Genomic DNA, 21,464 nt, shown 5'->3' on the forward strand with positions numbered 1-21,464 from the left:
TCTCAATAGTTTCGGCCTGCCTACAAAGCCGAATTTCCAACAATTAAAGAATCCTTCAAAGGAAATCACTATGCATTTTTGCAACGTGTGCGCCTTCATAATAAGTCACGGTGGAAGAAGCAACATCGTGAAGCATGTTAAGTCTAAAAATCATGAAGTTAATGCTTCGGCTTCGACAACGTCAAAGAAAGTGGATGATTTTTTTTCAAATTCGGCTACGAATTCAGATGCCGATTTTGGCAGAGTGTTTGTTTACTGCATTCCTCATCGAACACAACATGCCGCTAAGCGCTGCCGATCATGCCGATCAACTTTTCAGATGGATGTTTCATCTTTTGACAAATTGAAAATTCATCTTTTGAAAAGATTCGTTTTTTTATTGATAAATTTCCATTTTTGTTAACAATTAAAGAAAATGAATGCCATAATGATGCTTTAGATGAATTACAGAACCAATTTTCTGCTGCACAGTTTGAAGACTTTGCCAGTTCTGGAGAAGATAGACTTGATGTCCTCGTTGGTGCCTTAAAAAGAATAAAAAGAGTTCATGGAACACCAAAATATGATAGACTAGCAAGAGTTTTTATGTGCTATTCTCGTAATTCCACACGGTAATGCTGAGTGCGAGAGAGTCTTCAATGTTGTAAAGAAAAACAAAACTATGTTTCGTTCTTCAATTTCACCAAAAACTCTAGAAAACATTTTAATTGCTAAATGTTATGAGGAAACTAATTGTTATGACAGGAATTTTCCAAAGAATTTTTGGCTAAAGCCAAAAGATGCACTCTAAATTCATTGCAATAATTTTTTTGTGTAACATTAAGTTCTTGTTTTATGTTTCCTAATAAATTTTTTAGTTACAGCTTAACTGAGATTTACTAATGTAATTATAATTTTCTTTTTCTATTTGTATAAATTGTTATTTTTTCAATATCAAAGCATGATATTAATTCTTCATGTTCTTCTGAATTTTGGAGAAATCTTCTGAATTTTTATTTTTAGAGGTTGGCAGGTATGCTAACTAGATCTTGTGGGCTGAAAATGTCTTACAAATTCCTGTTTTTTTTTTTTTTTTTTTTAATCCAGTTTAATCTTCTACCTTTATTACCTTTTCTGTCAATGTAAATTTTCAGAAACTGTCTGCCAGTTTGGCAGAAAGGTGGAGTGTCCGGTGATTTTGGACAAATTTTTTAAGTTTTTAAGTAAGGTCTCTTAGCCTTGTCTAACGGAATGGAACTGAATATAATCCCAACACACTTCGTCAAAAGACACTCAGAAATATTTCATCCTTAAACCCTGTGTGACATCATCGAAAACAGTGTCCACAATGACTGGAAAGTGATAAAGGAAAGACCCCCAGTGGTGGGATATCCGTTACTGATCACATTATAAACTGGTTTAAGAGAATGGGATAGTAGTTACTGATGACGTCATAAAGTGGTTTAAGAGAAGGTCTATTTTTTCCCCCCTTCCTCAGAGGAAAGTGTTAAGGCTAAATGGTGTTTGAGTTAAATCTTGTATCACACTGTTCCATTTTTTACCATTCTTGAAATGTTTTTAGAAAAAATTCGCTATTGCAACTTTAGAACTTTATAGGAAATTCAAAGAAGTCCAGAAATTAAAATTAAAAAAAAAAAAAAAAAAACCTAACCAGACTTGAATCAAATAATCATTATGCTTGTGTTAATAAACTTTTAAGCAAAAAGATATTATGACTGGTGTAGCTAAAAGTGTTCTCATTCGAATGCAATGACAATCATTATTTGCAGCTGACATACACATAAGTCAAAATTTGTAGCTTCTGATTGGGACATATTTTTTATCCATTCTTCATAGGATTCAAGTGAACATGTAATGCAGCCCTTGATGAAATTTTCCAACACTGGAACTGCCCAGGAAAAACCAAGTAGAGTTTTCTTGATAACAAGACACAATCTTTGGGGAGACATTGCCCGTGGAGTAGCATCTGTTACATTTTTTTCGTGACTGATACGGTGAATTTTGTTATTTCACCTTCAGTTTAAGCCCTCATTCTGTCACTACCAAACAATCGAAGAGGCACCAAGAACAACAACAAAAACTTTCATTAACATAATCACTACTAATTAAATTTCTTGAATTCTATATCACGCACCAAATTGCTCCTAGAAAAAAATATTCCCTTAGTCTTGAAGTATAATTTCATGTTAAAATAAGCAATAATTGAGCCTAAATTAGATGCATAATACAGTACACATCTCGAAACAGAAAACTTGCCTCTAGTGTACTAAAAGATAGTAATAAATTGCTCTAAATTCAATGATAACTGTGAATATTCTTTCCTTGTAACTGTGCTGCAATAGCATGCTTAATAACAAAGTCCATCCAATCCCTTGCACTGCATGTGGAAAGGACAGGGAGGGAGGTGTTACTTTGCCCGTTGTAAGTATTTCGTCCACTTAATGCCAATGCTCTTCAGCATGCACAGTCCTTTGATAGTGAGGGAATGAGATACATTCTGGTGATGTCGGAAGTCACGTGATGTAAGAACTGCTAATGTAAACAAACAAGCTTGTGCTGCAGTAGATGTTTTGAAAATTCAGAAACTTTGTTTATTTTTAATTAGTTATAAAATTTGCATTTTATCCTTAATTATTATTTCATCCATTAATTAACTGTTCATTCATTCGGTTAGTATCATTTTGGTAACTCTTATATGTTATTGTTATCAATATGATACTCTTTTGTTCGCTGCTTTACCATGTTTTGATTGTTAATATTTATTTATGAATTCTTTCCTTGATCTGATAATTAATTCATTTATAAAAAAGTAAGAATGAATACATAAAATCATGTTTACATAGATTGCTCTTCTACACTGAAAAGAAAGTTACTATTAATATTTTTAAGTCTTAATTTTATCAGCTTAACAAGCAGAACACTAAATATAAATAGTTGGTTTCTGAAAATCGTAATACTCAATTTTCTGGAGCGGCCCTAAAATCCTGTAAGGATAATGATGCCAATGTTCTGCACGGTTGGAATTAATATATAATTTTATTTTATACAACTTAAAATTTAATTTTTAGCAACTGACTATTATCCTATTGATAGCATAAACTGCAAATTAACACATTTTGTATAGTATAATATAAATGTCAAAAAGAAAAATATAGATTTTTGCAGCTGAATTCACTGCAGTACTAGCTGTGAAACTAATAATTTTTCATAATACGTTTTCTTCATTTTATAATAAAAATAATTTCTGTATATATTTTAAATATTCAAAAAATAAATTTGAAGCTATTTTTAATCTTTTAAGTTACATAATTTATGTGCAGAATTTTTTATTTTAAAATCATGTAGGTCAAACAGATTTTCAAGTGTATTTATTGAAAAGATCTACCATAGGAAATAGACTAGTGTAATTCTAATGCACATGTTATCTCAAACTATGGACTAACACAACCACTGATTTTCAAGGACTAAATATACATGCTAATTTAATATTTACACTAAAAAAACTCAGCAATCTCCCATAAAAATTTAGAATTAAGTATAAATTCTTATAAAAGCAACCTTTTATATCAAACTGTTTCACTTTTACGGATGCTTCTAATATTACAGCTGTTGGTAATCCTTAATATCTACAATAGAAGGTATTAAAAAAATTTAACATTCTGATATTTATGTGTATTCATTAAATTAACACTAATTAATATTAATAAGAGAAAATTGGCTTTGTATTTATGTTCTTGCAGATAAACAGATCTTTCACGAATTTGGCTATTCCAGTAATTTAGAACAACTATGGACTATGAATATACTATTATTACACTTACATTTGGAAAATGTTATTCAGGGTCTCGGGTATAGTTTTCAATTAACTGATATACACTTAATGAAAACATTAATACTGGTAAGCATCATGCATAAGAAAAATTTATAAATCTTACCTCATTTTCTGCAGAAAATTGCACAGATGTTTCATAATTTCTGCCTTCACACAGCTTGTTATAAGTACTGTGCTATCCGGCATTATTTTGAAACGAATATTGTTCACATAGTTTTCCTTGAATAACAAAAGACCCTTCTTGTTGACATCAAGGAAAGATAAATCATTTCAGCGTATTTTTTAATTTCTAGCAATAGTCATAAATCTCTTAATTCAAAAAATCAATTGCTTTCAGCGGAATATCTGCTATTGACTCAATTGTAAACACAGCACATGCAGATGTTCTTACTAGAGCACATAACCAGATTTTTCCTCCTCTTTTGCGGAATGTATATCATTGGTAGAAAGACATAGGAAGTGATATAATACACAACTTGTTTCATCCAACTCCAACTATCATTCTTTTTTGAACATCCAACTCTAAAATCTGTGATGCAGTGCACAGCTAGTTTAAAAGTTGTTATTTTACAATGTGATAGATTTAAACAATATATCTTTTTTTGTCAGTTTTAAATTTATAAGCATGCATCACATGCCTTGAGGTGCCACTCCTGATTTTATTCCAGCATTATTTCAGTGCATGTTTAAATGAAGAGCAGTAACAAAATCAGTTACTGTCTTAGCTAAATCACTAAAAAGCATAGCAAGCATTCTTCCTTAGACTTTATTTGTTAAAGGATTGTTCTAATTTGGTGCTTCTATCTCAGAATTGCTGTGTGTATATAGAAGTTGCCTTGAATAAAATTTAGTTATAGATGATTTAGTGGAATAAAAAAATTAATAGAGGGCTTAATTTATGTATTTTGAGTTATGTATATATAGAGAGAGCTTTTTAAGTCATGTGAAAGCTTTATTTGCAAGCATTAAGCACTATTGGAGCATTTTCGTAATATTTAATATAAATTATACTGGAACGTTTTGGCAGCATTGGCATCAACAATAATTTGGCAATTTTTTACGGCCCTCGAAACCGAATAGTACCACTTCCAAGTATTTTTTTCACCTTTTTTAATATGTATTTAAATGAACGGTGTCGAAATCCTTAATCAGCTTACATTAATCCAGGGTTCCTACGGCCTTAAGAGTCCTTAAAAATCCCTAAGTTTTTTGGAATCGATTTTTGGTCCTTAAAAGTCCTTAATTTTGGCCAAAATTGTTAGAAGGTCCTTAATTTTAATAATCTGAAATTTCTGTCGGTTTTTACGACTGCCATTTTGAGTGTGAATTAGCATTTTGCAGCTATATTTTTGGCAATTCACTGACAAAAATGGTAATTTTTTGAATGGGTTCATGGGTTTTGTTCCTATTTGTAATGTAACTGGTGGGATACTCGAGTTTGTGAGCAAGAAGTAAAACATGAGCATTTGGAAATTATTTCATTTTTTGTAATGAAGAGCTCTCAAACATGTTTCCGCTTTTGGTGAAGTGAATTCTTTTATTAAATGGTAAAAAATTTGGCAACTTATCAATATTTTGGTGATTTTAAGATCAGTTTCTATGAAAAAATTGTAATTCCGAAATCTGGGAAATTTTTGGCGACGTTTTTAGAACATTCTAACACTGATAAATTTCATTAAAATAATGGTAATGTATTGGAGTTATATTTAGGAACTAACATTAAAATAAAGCATTTTTATTTTTCGCTGTCATATTATAAAGTTCCATTTTGGCCACATATTATACAATGTTTTGAATTTGAAAAATAAGCAAGGTATAATGCTATAAAGCACAATTTACGAAGCAGTTTTTAGCAAAATAGCTATGTAGTTAATCAGAAACGTCTTTTTAATTTTTTCATGATAACAGTTTTTTCCCATTTCTCAGAATTTTAAGACTTCTCAGAATATGCATCAGTTTTCTCTTTCTCTACTTTTCACTAGACACGGGCATGGAAAATATCAAAAATGCTCCTAATCTTATCATATGGACAGGCATTATAGAAAGAAATTGAAAACTGACAATTCAAAAGATTCATCTAATATGTCTTAATGCATCATACACAGGGCTGGCACTAGGCATTTTGCCACCTTACGCAGTTTCTGTGGATCTAAATTCTGCTTCCAATGTCTGCTCTAAATTCTAAAAGTTTTCCCATTTCTATATTTAGTTGCTCGGTGTGTCATTAAATTCTAAAAATTATGCCACACCAACCCTGTGACCAGACCTTACCATATGTATTTCATATTTCTTCTGAATGTTCGTATTACTCAAGAAATAAAACTAGCAGCTTTTTGTATACATTCTAAATGCATTTTGTTTTTTAGAATAACAGAAATCTTTAATTAAATCCAAAAATTCTAAAGTAAAAAGGAAACTTTCTGAAGAAACGAACTAAATATATAAAGAGAAAGAAAATTATTCTTCAGAGATATGTAGTTATGTTTATGTAAATTATCCAGTTGTTAACAATTTCATAATTTTACTATAATTTCTCATTTCTATTTCCTCACCAGAATGCAAATCACTGAGACAGTTTTTGAAGGCTCAGGTGCTGGGCACTTCTTCAGGCGCCTCGGCTGGGAAAGGCGCATCCTGTATCTAGCACGTGTGAGGTGGCATATCTTTGTCCTGGCATATCATGGCATATTACTTAAAAGAGGAAGATTCCTCGTGATAAGCAATAGATGAGCCTTTCGCATAAACATCACGGAGAGTTAGTCGTATTCATGGCTGGAGCTGTGAAAAAAAACCTAAGTAAGAGTAACGTATGCTGCTGCTACGTTGTCCGGCGCTCTTATGAAGGTGGAATGGCAAGCAGAGATGGTCGAAGAGGTGCAGGGAGGAGCTACTGGTCACGTGCACCAATAGTCGATCTGAAAAGAAAGTGCACAGTCTTGCTTGTCAGGCATTGGGTGGGGGGAGGGGCTTAGCTAAAAATGTTTTCTTACTGAGAATTCGAGTTAAAAACTAGTAAATATTTGCAGAAATCCATAAAATAGCTACGAAGGAAAACATATGAGAGTGAAAGGATCATGTACTAAAATAATAAGTGGCCTAAATAACTATTATGTGTGGCAGTAACAAAAATTTGGAAGGTAGAGTAGTGAGAGTAAAATTGGAAGTTCGTGGGATTGAATGTAGATGGCAACACTTATGCGTGTCTTAGAATACTACAAAAATAATATTGTTAATGCAATTGTATTTTATGAATTTTTGGTATGAAATGTACGAAAAAGAACCTAAAGAATTGAGTACGGCTACATCAAATGGCGGAGTACAGCTCCTGGTCTCTTTTTGTTTTCTTGGAGTGTAAGACAAGAGTGTGTTTCTGACCTCTCTTTGCTCCCTATATTAGTTCCTATGAGCTCTGATAATTTCCGTTACCGCTGCTGACATTTGAGTTTATTATGGCGATAGGGTTATTGAACCAGATTAAATTGAAATTAAATTGACCACTTGTCTTTGACCACTAGTCCATATTTTTATTTTGAATTTCACTCTTCTTGTTTAATTACATCACCACGAGCTGTAATTGATTTTGTTACCATAAGAACATGCCTTTATGTTTTAAGTTCTTTTTAAATAAGAAGCTTATTTAAACCTCTGATTTATAGTTACTTTCAGACATAGCCATAATTTGTTTCACGTCCGCCGGGGGGGGACTATTTAACTTTTACCAAATCAAGTAAAGTACATTGTGGAGAGGTTAACAGTTAGGAGACAAAACAGGCAGAGACTAATGAGAACATTGTTTTGCATATTGAGACAAATTTCTAATTGTTAGAAAAGATGCTTAAGGAGAAGGAAATAGATATAAATTAGCCATAATGTCTGGGCAAGGCTTCAAATTAAAAAGATACATAATTATTTTGTTGAGTTTTGTTGCTACAAAACATAAATGTTTAATGTGTAATTATCCTAACATTGTTTAAAAATCAGTGTCATAAATTGCATGTATTTTAAACTGTGACATTTTATTAGATTGTGGTATTAATAGAGGCTTTCTAACAAGTATTATTCAAAAATAAATTTAAATTGATAGTGTTCATGTAAATCCATATGACTAAGGTTATCTGATACCTAATCTAATTACTTATAACTAAGTGCTTACCCTTAAAAATTATCTTTGCATATTAAAGTGAGTTATTGCCTTTCATTAACCTTTACAGGGTTACAAGGTAAAACACAAAAATATAAAAATGCATGTAAAACCTATTCATCGCATCCAGTGAAACTTAAAATAATGAAAAACAACTTATCACCTCAAGTGCTTTAGTGGCTTATTAGAACCTTAATGTACATTAACTGAGTTACAACCTCTGGAACTCTACACGAAGCTACGACACTAACTGCATCAGACAGAGCTCAGCTAACTTTCAAAACTTACTAATTGTGCCTACATCAGTTCTTTCAGGTTTGTTCTGATCAGCAGGTCTCTCTCTAGGCAAGCAGGAGTGGTGACAACAGCCAGTCTTTTGTTATGAATCATGCTGATTATGATTTTAATGCTCATTTTAACCTATGCTGCTTGACATAAAATCTACTTACAATTTACTAAACCTCTAGACTGAGCAAGTATGGGACAAAATGAGACATTTAAAATAAAAAAGCTAACTGTTAGTAAAACGTAACTAAACATCGTTTATCTTCCTTTCAAATATGTCCAGTTATTATAAGTGTGAAATATTCAATGATACTTGATAAATTTCATAATTTTTTTAATTCTCAAACGTATTAATAATTATGTTAATTAAGCTAGCTATGTTTAATAATAATGCATCCTATTTACGGATCTCTTTTATTTTTAGGATGTATTAAAAAGTGGAGTTTAGGCATAGATATAATATTTTTAATCAAATTTATTCAGTTCCCATTTGCTCATAGGTTCTTAATTATTTTCAATAATGGTTCTTAAAAAAAGTACTTAATTTCCGTGTGCAGAAATGTGTACGAACTTTGGTAATCATAGCATTCTTCTAAGCATTCTTCTTAAAGCATTCTACAAAATTTCTGCCTTTAGTTTAAAATATTGGGGATTGTTAATTGTTATATTTTTATTCTGCTGTTTCTTATGTGTGGGTTTCTACAAAAATAAGCAAGATATCTATCAGCAAGCTGTTCAATGCCTCGATGGCAGAAATTGCTGTTTTTGAATAACTTAAACCTTAATAAACGATTATGTAGAGCATATACTTCTCTATCTAATAACATAAAATCTATTGTCAAAACATTTTATTTTTCTTGTAAAATTTTCACTTAGAAAAAAATGCCAGAATTTATCAGCCAATTCATTAAATTTTAAATGGATCCAGAAAGTATTTTTCCTCTTAACTATAAAAGCCTGTTGGTTATACTTTTATACAGGCATTTCAATACTATTTATATGAAGGCCTCCATGAAAAAATTTTATTTTTGATTTATATTTCAGAAGCATAAAATATGGTGCCAAACAAAATTTAAGCAGTTAATGCATTTAATTGTGCATTTTTATGGAAAAGGCCAGTGGCCCTCAAGATTCTAGAATGTTTTATTCTAGAAATCAGTTCTTGGATATGGGTTTTAATAAAAGTGTTTAAATACTCACAACTGCTCTTTATAAATTATGTTGCTTTTACTAAAGTATGCATTATGGAACAGGTTCTTCTATTTTCAAAGCTTGAATTTTTGGAAAATAGAACATTTATAATCATTCCTTGTTTAACTCTCTCCAAATGATGGGTTGATATGCAGTAGTTGTTCCACATTTGAATGGTGTAAGCACTTAAACAACCTATTTCTTGACAGCTAATGTTGAAGCAGCTAGTTTCACAGAGTTGGCAGTGTAATTGCTAGTATTTTGTGGTCTATTAGTTATAACATTTATGTAATTAATTATCTTGGGGATTGCAGCAGTTGAAGAACGAAGTTCTCTGGAACTAACAGTTTTCTAGAACGAAGAACTGTTAGTTAAAACATTCATGTAATTATCTTGGGGATTGCAACAACAGTACAGCTGCCTCTTTCAATAATTTTGTATTATTATTAAGGAAGGAAATAACAGTAGTACTCAGAAATTTAAAATGATTTATGTTTTTCTGTAAAATGTCTGTTTAAGACTGGTGGTTTTAATACCAGTTCTCACAGATACTAGTCAGTTTTAAAGGTGGTCAACGTAGCGAGAATGCATGTATGCTATGAAAAATGGTTTATAGTTCCCGTAAAATCTCTGTAGATTTCATAATGGAGTTTCCTTTATTGCATCACTAGACTCAGTGGTAACCACAAAGCAGCAGTTTTAATAGCAGAAATGAGAAAATTTCAAGATAATCTATAAAATTAATATGCACATTATACAAGTTGTAGTTATTGAGTTTGGGCTTAAAATTCACAAATAAGTACATTATTGTTGAGGAGGATCAATTGATAATTTTGCTCTACTTCAGTACTTTTTTTTGCGGAGGGTGTTCAGTTTGCTGCAAAACACTCAGCATTTTTTGTTAACAGTTTGGCCAGTTTATAATGCAAATTAAGTCACTTGACTGAATAAATTATTATTAATTAATATTGGCCCAGACATTTAATATCCCAGTATTTTAATTACAATCTGTAACCAACAGAAATTTCTTGCAGCTACCAGCTTTCACATTTTAGACAAAATAAATAAATTTGAATTTTCCCTTTGCTTTAATTATGTATGTTTTGTTAAATATTTAGCAAAATAAATTAAAAATATAGTTAAAATCATCTAAAAAAATCATACTTGCCAACTGCTTTTTGATGTGTGTTCACTCTACTGTGCAATATAGTAGAAATATATGTTCTGATTATATAAATTACTAGAAGCATACAATAATTATATTAAAGTCAGGTGTTTAAAGTAAATAATAAAATAATTTAATAAAAATATATTATTTCTGTAGGAAAAGAGCAAATTGTAATATGATGGCCTGTTGTACTCCCCTCCCTGAAAGAAAGATAATATAGTGTATGTCGGGGCTTACCAGAAGGGCAGAGATAGTCAGTTTCATGATAAATGGAATACTGAATCCCACATCCAGAGGATGTTCTTCTATTTTCAAAGCTTGAATTTTTGGAAAATAGAACATTTATAATCATTCCTTGTTTAACTCTCTCCAAATGATGGGTTGATATGCAGTAGTTGTTCCACATTTGAATGGCATAAGCACTTGGACAACCTATTTCTTGACAGCTAATGTTGAAGCAGCTAGTTTCACATAGTTGGCAGTGTAATTGCTAGTATTTTGTGGTCTGTTATTTGTTTGTTGAAACGGATTCAACCATATTTCCAATCGCAGCCGTCATGTATCAGGTACATTCTTGCTTTCTTACCATTTGTAGTTTCCCTTCATGGTCACAGATCCCATGTTCCCATAGATTCATGAAGTTCATGAATGTAAGCCAATTTCTTGCTTGCCTTCTGCTTGTATCAAGACAATACAGTCACTTTATTAATACTGATGTTATTGTCAGTGAATGCAATTTTGCTGCAAAACAACTTTTGTTAACAATGCTAAAGCGAATAATTTTCTCTCTTTCATGCCTTATTTTGTGTATTGTGCCTCAATGCATTACATGTGTTTGTACATTCCTGTGGAAAAATTATTCATTCTAGCATGCTGTACCATGATTTTTAAATCACCATACTATACATATTTGTTTAAAATTGTTAGCTGAATTTCATGAAAATCAGAATTTTAATTAACTGCTTCCAAAAATAAGGACAGATTAAGCATTGACAGATTATTGGGATTCTTTTGTATTAACAAAGAAATAAATGTTTTTCAGATGAAGCAAAGACTAGCAGGAACATCAATTATTCATTAAAGCAAATGAACTTAGATGATAAATAATTTTTTTTTAAAGTTTTATTTTCCTTTTGCTGACCATGCAAATTTTCTTTAAGTATAAAATATATGTGTTTTGTAATGTTAAGTTCTTGAAACTGTGTTTGCTGTTGGTTTTATTCTCAAACTTCGTTTAATGTTAAATTAAATGTTAGTGCTTAATAATAATAATGCATCCTACATAGTTTTGTATTATTCTTAGAATGGAATCGGTTCCATAGATAATTCCTTTAATTTGATCAGTTTTCTTTGCTGATAGATACTTAATTTTTTACATATGATTTTTATTGTTTGAAATGGTCACAAACTGACTGAATGGCAGTTGCAGAAACATTTCATTCTTTATGTGAAATTAACTTATTGTGACATTTCATTTTTATCAGTTGAAGCAGTTGTTTTTAACCCCTTCGCACTGACTGTCACGTCTACGTGCCAGCAACGAACACATTTGAAGCGTTGAAAATTTTTAACAGAGCGTGAAATAGCAGAAATTATGCAAAATTCAGATATTGATTCTGAAACAGATTCTGATAGTAGTGATAGTGATACTATGATATATTCTGATCGTAAAGAATCTGGCGAATCTAATGATGATGAGGACATTTTGGACATCTGTATGCCGAGTACGTCGAAAGCAAGTACTTCTCCATGGTCATCCACAATAGAAAATTTATCGGAATTACCATTTAAAGCTGTTCCTGGAATTAAAGTGGATAATTCGGTTTAAGAAGAAAGTGATTTCTTTAGGTATTATATTGATGATACAATAATGAAATTAATTACTGAAGAGACTAATCTGTATCAGAGGAGTAAATATCCTGAGGATGAATCTGGAGCAGCTTCTTCAAAGTATTTACCTGTTACAGTGGAAGAAATGTTTGTTTTCTTTGCTCTAACAATTTTGATGAATATTTTAAAGAAACCCACAATCAAAACGTTTTTCAACGAATCCCATGCTTGCAACGGCATTTTTTAATAGCGTAATGAGTCGTGATCGATACGTTGTAATTCTTAGATGTTTACATTTTAACTAGCAGTGATGCCAAAAAAATCGGAAAGCTTCAACCAGTTTTAAATAAAATAATTGAAAATTTCAAGTCCGCTTACACCCCTGAGAGGAATATATCAACAGATGAAAGTTTATTATTGTGGAAAGGAAGACTTGGATTTCGCCAATGCGTCCCTTCTAAACGGTCGCGATATGGAATTAAACTTTATAAATTAAGTGAATCTAAATCAGGATACATATACAATTTTATCATTTATACGGGAAAAGATATGGCGTTAAAGGAAACTTTAGGATTATATGGGGAAAGAGTTGTCAAATCTCTACTTGAAGAACTTTCTGGTCAATGGTACCATTTATATATTGATTGTTTTTTTGTCTCCATCATTAGAGGAAGAACTCTTTGCACTACAAACAAATACATGTGGGACTGTAATGAAGAGAAGGAAAGGAATGCCTGAAAATTTTCCGCCGCCCAAAATGAAAATCGGTGAGATGTTGGTTTTGCAGAAAAAGAACTTAAACTTAACTGCTTTCAAAGATAGACGAGAAGTGCTAATGATATGAACTATGCATGATGCAAAAATGTGTGATACTGGTAAAAAAGATCGAGCAACATCTGATCCTATAATGAAGCCAGAGTGTATCGTAGAATACAACAAAAATATGGGAGGAGTAGATTTAAGCGATTGTGTCATTATTCAGTACCCATCTTTCAGAAAAACTGTTAAATGGTATAAGAAGCTTTTCTTCAATATCATGGATATGGCTGTATTTAACGCCAATACTCTTTTCAATAAAAAAAGTAAAAAAAAAAAAAAAAAATCTTCCTCTCCTGAATTATCGGCTTAATTTAGTTAATCAAATTATTTATCAGTATTCCTCTAAAAGCACCAGCGTTAATATCACACCAAGATCAGCAGAATCATTAAATCCGCTCAGATTAACTGAAAGACATTTTCTAAAACTTTGTTCTGAAGAGACTGATAAGAAAATGAGACGACAGTGCTTCGTTTGTTCACGTTCCCGGAAAAATCCTCCAAAACGGCAAATGAGTTATTACGAGTTCAAGGAATGTAATGTAGGACTGTGTGTAGATCCCTGTTTTAAAATTTTTCATACGAAAAGAGAATTTTAAGTAATATATTTAGTTTTTAGATGTATAATGTTAAAAGTAATAAAATAGTGATTAAGAAAAATAAAATGTGTAAAATATGCATTTAAACAAGAAATGAGGTAATTAAAGTACATATATAAAAATATCTATAAAGCATAAGCCGTTTAAATACTCTATAGAGTATTATTAAACAATGCATTGATATTAGTCTTAATGTCAGAAAAGGCCCCGGCCCTGGACAGACACTCGCGTAAGACACTGCCGGCCTCCACGATAAGCACGCGTTTGCGCTACCCTGCGCGAAAGGATTAACCCATTAAAATTCTCCACTGGTATAGAGGAAAAAATTTGCTGTCATTTGTATATGTGCGTTTATATAGGGCGAAATGTGTGAAGTCTACCTTCAGCAGTGTTTTTTTTTAATGAATAATTATTGGACATTCAAATAATGTTGTTTGAAGTTTGGCCGATTTTGCTATAGTTGATGAAGTGAAAGTATAGTGACATTTCATTATTTGTGTAAACAGTCACTTTTTGGCCAGTGGAATACGAGACATTTCACTGTTATTGATATAACAGCTACTTTGACTGTATGTTGAACCTTCATTTTTGAGTTGGGAGAACTTGACAGCACAACATGATTCTTTTTTCAAACAGTGGAACTGCAGTGACATTTCATTGTTATTGGTCAAAATAGTCACTTTTTGGAATTTCTGTAACATTGAGACAGCAGCTGCTGGAATTTGAGATCTTGCACAATTCAGGTAATTTTTTATAAATTGTATCACCCAGGAGCTATAGAACTCTCTAGGATAATGTTCTTTGTTAGCGGTTTGACCATTAATCTGATGGTTACTTTTGCAACATATGATTGTTGGTCAGTCATTGCAACATATGATTGTTGGTCAGGTGGGCACATATCAGCCAATTAGAAAGTTATAGCATTTCATTATTATTTGTCGAGTGGCAGGTGTGGCATTCAGTAGTTATTTAAGTGTTTACTTTTCACTTGTTTAAGTGTTGTGTTGGCAACATTTTATTATTAATCAAAGCAATCACATTTTTCCTATAGCATTCATAGAGCACCCTTACAGATGCTCCTGATGTATTTGTAGATATGCAATATTTTTGTGTAAAATTAGATTCTTATTGCAATTCTAGTTGTTTTCTATTCATTGCTTTACCCAAATGTGCCAGGTATACTTAAGTAATATTATCTGGCAACATTTCAGCTAGTTTTCACTATGATAACTGCAGTATAACAGTGATTGAAGAAAACAGTAAACATTATCTTAATTTTGGACTGATTGTCACATAGCATTTTCAGATTTACTTCAATTTTGGAGTATCTTATATTTGATTTTACAGGTATACATATCAGAAGTCGAGGTCAGTGTTTCATCTAGTTCAGCGGTTCTCAACCTTTTGACTAACGCATACCATCTAAACAAAAACTGAAAAACCTTAGTGCCACCACATTTTACAATAACTATTGTTCAATAGAAATATTTAAAAAATATAGTTTGCAATTTGCACAACCTATTGGCTATTTATATTAAATATGCACACATAAAACTTATTAGCTTAAAATTGGTTACCATTTTAATTATCAAAGTTTTAAGTTATAAAACTTTAATTCTAAAATTTTGTTCTGTTTACGAGAGATGAAATTCTTACTGTCTGGTTTTAACCTTAAATTAAGGTCCACTTTTAATTTTGCTCTTCGTTTATTTTTTAAATATAACATGGAAGAAAATCCTTGTTCACACAAAAAAGGTTGTTCAAAAAGGCAATCAAAATTTAATAACTTTATTTGAAATGCCTTTAAATTCTTTTTTTTTTAGCCAAAAGTTAATAAGTGTGTTATTTTTATATCTTTAGTTAGAGTTCAATTACAGGAAATTTCTATCAATTGTTCTTTTTCTTCGCAAGATAAAATTTCACGTGCATTTAGACAGAATGGATTTCTAACCCAGTTTTGTTAGCTCAGTCCTCAGGAAAATACATGTTGAAATTATTTATCAACAAAAAACAATGCTTTATAATGTCGAATGCTAATTATTTTATTTTCAACTTATTTTCAGTTAGGAAATTCTAAACCTAAAAAAAGTTAAAAATATTATTAGCCTGAGATTTTTTATCTTGCCATTTATTTTATCTCTAATAGTAAATAAATTAACACTGTCCTTATAGACCTAATTTGTTCAAATATAAAATGAAAAAAAATCCTTGTTCTCACAAATAGGTTGTGCAAAAAGGCAATAAAAATTTAATAGCTTTTAGCTTTATTTGAAACACGTTTAAATTCTTTTTTTCCGATTCAGCCAAAATTAAACCAAAAGTTAACAAGTGTGTTATTTCTGAAATCTTCAGTTAGAGTGTTTGATCATAGGAAATTTCAGTTAATTGTTCTTTTTCTTCATGAAATAAAATTTCAGGTACATTTGAACAAAATGGATTTTCTAGTCCAATTTTCTTTTTCATAATCCTCGGGAAAATACATGTTGAAATTATTTATCAATGAAAAACGGTGACTTTTAATGTCGGATGCTAATTCTTCTTTTATTTTTGGTTAGAAAACTTTCTAAAAGCGGTAAAAAGCTTAAAATATCATTATCCGATTCTCTGATTATTAGTTTTTTATCATTGCATTTGTTTTAAATTTAATGGTAAACAAATTAACACTTTGTCCTTGGTAATGCTAAAATGCTTTATCCTTGTAATCCTAAATTTAATTCATTTAACTTTCCAAGAATATCAGCTAAATATGCTAATTGTCCCAATGCAAATAAATTTAACAATTTTCAGGTTTTCGAGAATTGTTTTGGCTACTAAAGCTTCACGATGAATGCAGCAGTGAGTAAATTTAGTTTCAGATTCGACTTTCTTTACTTGAGAAATAACACTGGAATGTTTTCCTGTTAAAGCCCGAGGTCCATTCAGCAATGCATTTATTCCAAGGAAATTTTTCTATCGATTATTCTTTCTCTTCATGGGAATATTAAGTTCATTATCTGCTTTTTCGTTGAATAATATTAAAATGATATCTTTAGCTGCTGGTAATATAAGATTTTCTCCAATAGTGTGAGCCTTCCCAGTTCAGGAAATTCTTAGGCTTACTAGTTAACTAGCTTCCAAAGTTTTTCACTTGGAAGTGACAAAAACCTTTCATTACTATTTTTTAACTCTGATAATTTCCTCATAAAATATTCTTCAGATTTAATGGTAAACTCTGCGAACAAGATATAACTGAATAACTGAGTCATTATAGAGATGTGCAAGCTGACCTGAATGAGAATCTCCAAGAACAGTTGATAAAACGTAGAAGTGTATTTTAGTTCTGTGTTTGCTGGATTTATCATTTGATGACGTTTATACATGTTAGGTTCTACAGGATGTATATTCAGGAAATCTACTACACTAATAGATCTTACTTAAGAAATAATTTAATTTCCAGTAGAGGTAGAAAGTAACTTGTATTCATCTCATGACGTATGAGAAATTTAGTATTAACATATGATAAAGAATTTTTGTGTGTTAAAGTATGTATTCCCCCCCCCTCTTTTTTACCAAACTATAATTTTTTTAGGATGGTTTTCTATTTTTCTTTTTTAGAAAAGATGATCTCAATAATACAAGGGAATGGCTGGTACTAGAGATACAAGGAGATATTGTATGTAATTGTCCACAGTCTGCTGGAAGAAGACATTTTGGACATCTAATTTTTTCAGTAATTATGATTTTCATGTTTGAGACTTTCTGACACTGCAATTTATTTATATTTTATCACTGTACTCATTTTTACTTACCTTCTTATTGCATTATTTGAGAAATTACTTTAAAATTTTAATTCTGTTTTTCATGCATACTATGCATTAATTGTACAGTTGGTTGGGGTGGGGGAAAGAACATTGTAGTTTTTTGGATGTACTTTTTTTCCTGAAGTCTAGAAAATGTGCATGGCAGTTCTGTATTTTCCATAGCCTCCTCCACAGTTTATTCAGAAACTGCACTTGTTTAAATTTAGTCAGCCTGGAATATGGGACTGATTTTTGCTGTGTTTTTGCTATAGCTTACTATGAAGTTGTCTTTAAAGCAGCATTTCTGAAATTAATAATGAATTTACTAATATTTTCTGTTGTATAATGTAGCAGGATTTCTTAAATATCAGGGGTTTTAACAAGTTTCCCCGCCAACACAAATGACGTATACGCAAACAGTTTGCGTGTTTCATAATATTTTATCAAACGATTTTTGGCATTTAAAAGGAAAGCGACTTCCTTTAAACCACTCTGTAGTGAAATTTTTAACAAATACCATTATCCTTCATTATAAGGTGTCTGGAATGGAACTACAGTCAAAAGTCATTAATTCGGACACCCATAATCCGGAATGATCTATAATCCAGACCTCAAAGCTACAAACTTTCTGCGCATAGGCATTTATGCATGCGTGTAAGACCTTTACGGCTGCGAATATGCGTGCGCATTTAATGTATAACAAACGGTATAAGCTAAGCTAAAATTATCTAATTCAGTTAATGTTGCAGATTGCGTTGTTCCTTAATCTTCGAATTGGATCCGGCTTCTTATTTTTTGCAGACTGTTATAGCAATTTCATATAAAAGTAAGGTTGAACTTTCGATTATGTCAAATAGAATTTCTGATATATATTTACTAATATGTAAAGGATCTACAAAGCGAAAGTATGTTTCGAAGTCCATTAAACAAAAAGTGGAATTGCTGCAAAAAAATGGATCCTTTGTTTCTCTAACCATTCTGAAATCTGTGTATCAATTTCACGCTGCTCAGCGGCGGGGGTGAAACGATGCGGCGCACAATGAATTGGAAGTTGATCTGTCAGCACTATCCTTATCTTCAGGGCAGATGTTTGTCAAAAGTGAGAGTAACAATTCTAGCATGTGCAAATGCGTCAGGGGTGCACAAGTCTAAACTTTTTGTAATCTGAAAAAATACATGAAGTTGAGCATTTAAAAAAGTAAAGATTTTCCCCTTTATATATCGATTGACAAATCGTGCAAAGAAAAGAGCGTGGATGACACAAGTGTTAATGAATGATCGGTTTGAAAAAAATTTCATACCCACTGCTCGTCAGAATTCGGTTAGATTACTTGGTGATGCAAAAATTGTCCTGAATGTAGACAACTGTTTGGCTCATACTTTACAAAGTTGTAGTGAAAGAAAATGTATCCATATTATTCTTTCCTCCAAATTGTGCACCCGTCATTCAGCCTATAGATATTGGGATATTGCAAGCGCTGAAATGCAAATATAAAGATTTTCAAAATCCATGTTAAATTTCTTGAAAAATGGCAATATTATTTAAGAATTTTTTAAATAATTTTACATAAAATGTGCTTTGTGGAGCATTGCAATATTGTGGGAGGATGTTTTCCCAGATACTTTAAAAACATTTTTTTCAGAATTTATGGCCAGCTACCATATTTCATGGTGAGGATGACGAATATGAAGGTTTTCAGATATCGCAAAGTAAAGGTGAAATTTTCCAATTAATGGGTTTTGTAAAGAAATCTGGAGATGTGTTAATAAATGAAGATGGTGTTAATAAAAGATTTTCTCATTACAATGACAATGCCCCAATCATCAGACTGTTAAGGGACGGAAAAATCTTGTATGGTTTTAGATTCATGAAATACTGGTAACAATAGTGAAGAAAATTACAGAGAGATTATTGAAAACGAAAAAATTTCGATTGACTACTTATAATTCTCAACACAGTTACAGGACTTGAACAGTGGAGCTCTGTAACTTAAAAAGAAATTACGTCATTCTACAGAATTAGAGAGAAAATATTAGCACAAAAAAGAAACTTAAACAACTTACATTGAAAGAAATATTCCACAAAGTAAACAATTAAATATTAAGGTTTTTTTTGTAAATTTTGTTATTCTTTCGATCAGTTTCTTAAACTGTGGGTCACGGGATTGCAGTAGTGTGTCGCCAAAAATTTAGCAATTTTGAATTTCTTTAACTTGTTATAATAATTTTATAATTACAAAATATTTTTACATAATGCATAGTTGCCAACTCTCCTGATTTAGGCGGGAGACTCCCGATTTTCGACCGCTCTCCCGCCAACCCGATTTACGATATATTTCTCCCGACTTTTTCTTATTCTTAATATTTCTCACGATTTTTATGGAACTTGGCTTAATACTTCGTTATATGAACAAAAAAAAGTGATTTTGAACGTCTGAAAGCAACTGAATTTTCTCTAGATTATATCTAAAATAAAACCTTGCGAATCAGGTGAGAATTTCTGCTTTGTGAGTGACAGCATACGTATCCAGAAACGTCGTTATCCAGTTCTCCAATGGGCATCGAGCTCCACTGCGTATCATCTGGCATATATTCGCCAATGAGCACAAAGCAAGCTCAAGGCCATTGCAAAGAAAATTCTTTGGCCGTTGGGCCGTTATTTCTATGTTCTTTCGTTATTTCGTTCATCTTGTCCTGAGTTGTGTGAGTGCACGTGCCTTTGGGAGAGAGTTTTAGAAATTATCGTCTTTTGTTGTGTCTGCGAGAAAGGTGAAATACTCGTGCACGTTTCAAAAATCATACACAGTTGACTTTCCTTCCATTATTTCTTCAAGGAATGTAATAAATTTGCGATGTGTACCATCTGTCGTTGCGATTTTTCGATTTCGCATGGTGGAAGGGCAGATGTTCTCAAATATGTGCATACACAAAAACACAAGGACAACATGAGTTGTTTTGAAAAAAACGAAAAATTAAATTTTTCTTCGGAAACAAAAGACCAAAAAGTGATTAATGCAGAATGTCTGTTCTCTGCCTTTTTACAGGAGCACAACCCGCCACTGAATGCATCGGATCACGCTGCAGCTTTATGTAGAAAAATGTTTCCCGATAGTAAAATCGCTAAGAAGTACTCAAGTGCAAGGACCAAAACAAGTGCAATTGTTAAAGAAATGGGTTTAAAAAATAAATGTTCAGTTATTGATTGCATTAAAACAGCTCCGTTCTGCCTCTCTACGGATGGAAGCAATAATACCGATTCAAACTGTATCCAATTGTTGTTTCTTTTTTTTAATCCAGAGTTTTCAGAAATTGAGTGCAGTTTACTTTCTGTCCCCACTTTAGAAGGACATTCGACAGGCTTTAATATAGCACAGCTAATTATTAAAACTTTAAAAGAAAATGCAGTCCCTCTGGATAATTGCTTAGCACTTGGTGCCGATAATGCACCAGTAATGGTAGGCTTGAAGACTGGTGTTGCAGGCATCTTAAGAAAGGCAAATTCAGATTTGCAGATAATGAGGTGCACCTGTCACCTCTTAAATTTAGCAGCTGAAAAAGGGGCAGCTTCTTTACCATTAAATGTGGATGAACACATTGTTGATATTTATTATTATCTTGAAAGAAGTTCTAAAAGAAAGGAAAAATTGAAACAGTTCCAACAGCTGCATAATACTGAAATAAGAAAAATTTTGAAACATGTGTGTACACGCTGGCTGTCTTTAAAGAAATGCTTATCTAGAATCCTCGATCAATGGAACCCACTTCTTGCATTTTTTAAAGAAGAAGTAAATGCTTCGAGAGTTAAGATAAAAGGCTCTATTGA

General features: G+C 31.7%; 1 protein-coding gene across 10 annotated transcripts in view; it reads left to right on the forward strand.

Annotated features, from left to right (window-relative positions):
* Positions 1-21,464, forward strand: part of LOC118188726 (transcription elongation regulator 1-like) — a 119,357-nt gene that overhangs the window by 32,491 nt on the left and 65,402 nt on the right. For 9 of the 10 annotated variants that reach the window (XR_015039253.1, XR_015039251.1, XR_015039252.1 and 6 more), the window contains one exon: positions 17,457-17,571. The exons of the other annotated variant lie outside the window; for it this stretch is intronic. The gene's annotated coding sequence lies outside the window, so the exon portion shown is untranslated. The remainder of the gene's footprint in view (positions 1-17,456; positions 17,572-21,464) is intronic. 10 annotated transcript variants of the gene reach the window in all.

This window comes from Stegodyphus dumicola, chromosome X2 (assembly GCF_044657685.1).
Source record: "Stegodyphus dumicola isolate Sdum_Otavi_A_Nest chromosome X2, ASM4465768v1".
Lineage (NCBI taxonomy): Eukaryota > Metazoa > Arthropoda > Arachnida > Araneae > Eresidae > Stegodyphus > Stegodyphus dumicola.